We start from the raw sequence: 1,602 nt of genomic DNA, 5'->3' as shown, positions 1-1,602 counted from the left end.
ATATATACAAAGTTATCGTGTGATCGTTAATTGATATCTATAACTCCATTGGTTACATACCAACCTCCAGAGGAACATAGGATAATAAAAAGGAAATTTGATGTTCCTTTCATTTAAACCCAACCAATTTTAACAAGACAAACGATTGCCTACTGTAATCTTTATTCGGTTTGTGTACAAAGTATTGAGACTGCACCATGGCATACAAGCTTGGATGTTTCACATTCCTGCTATATCTCTCATAATGAATCTGTATAGATTTCAATATCTATATTCTCCCTCGTGTATTAGCAAGTAGTTAGTAAAGGAAGATGTGGATATTCAGTGATAAATCGGTTTTGTAAATTCTGTATGGCACTTGCTTTCTCTGGCATTTATCAAGGGAACAGAATAAGCCTTTCAGTGGCCAATTGTTAATATTCTCAATTGATAAATGTAGATATGAGATTTTCCCATAATCTACGAAATTCAAATACAATAATCCTGAACTGTAAAATTGTAGATATACATCTATCAAATAGATTTAGCAGTTCATATGAGGATAGAAATTGCAATTGAAGCTTCATAGTGGAGAGCAAATCAGCCATCAATTGCATGTATTCTTGGTGACTCAATTATTGTAAATAAATATATAGATGATTTTTTTTTCTTTCTGAATATTGGCAGCATTCACTACAAATCTTTAAAGGAACACACAACATACGAATGGAAAATCTGTTAGCCTACGTAATGTTCAGTGATTGAAATTCTTTAATGATGTATTTGGTTTCTATAGAAATGGATGTAATACTTTTTCCGATAGGAGAAGAAGAAAGATTTAGTGAACATTCAGCTGTTTGCGTGGCTATCTTCAAAGAGAATGTGTCATAGTGGGGGTTAAGGTTAAAGCGAAAGTAATACAAATATTAGAAAGAATGTTAACTAATTTATCGATAATTATATTACAAACTTCTAATACAAAAATAAGAACGAGAAAAATTCACAAACAATTTATCAAATGATAGCTACTTTAGGTATACATGCGCTGCTCAAATAGCGTTTTCCATTATATTAAAAAAAAAAATACGTTTCACAAATTCCTAATAAATCTCAATAATATTCTGCAGAGAATACGTTAAATGTAATCGAATAGCAGGCTTGACAAGTTGCGAAGAATTTACAGTTGAAAATCACATGATTCCGCGTTCGAACTAAATTCCCTTGAACATCAATCCGCGTTATCTGGACCGCACACCACTGTACTTGGTTTTCTTGAGAAACTTAGAAGATGGGTTTTAAGATACATAACATTCGACAGTCGTCGAACGGAGGGTAACCCCTGAATAAGAAACTCCACAAATACCGAAAGAAGCGTTTCATAACGTTTGCAATTTCATTGTTTTGTGTTGTAAGCAATAAATTGACCAGCTTGCTCATCAGCCTCAAAACAAGGAACCATAAAAGAACTATATATATACACACACACACATATATATATATATATATATATATATATATATATATACATGCAAACACATACATAGATACATATAGATACATATATATATATACATGCAAACACATACATAGATACATATATATATATATATATATATATATATA

Source organism: Octopus bimaculoides, chromosome 23 (genome assembly GCF_001194135.2).
Source record: "Octopus bimaculoides isolate UCB-OBI-ISO-001 chromosome 23, ASM119413v2, whole genome shotgun sequence".
Classification (NCBI taxonomy): domain Eukaryota; kingdom Metazoa; phylum Mollusca; class Cephalopoda; order Octopoda; family Octopodidae; genus Octopus; species Octopus bimaculoides.
Note: the sequence above shows the minus strand (reverse complement) of the source record.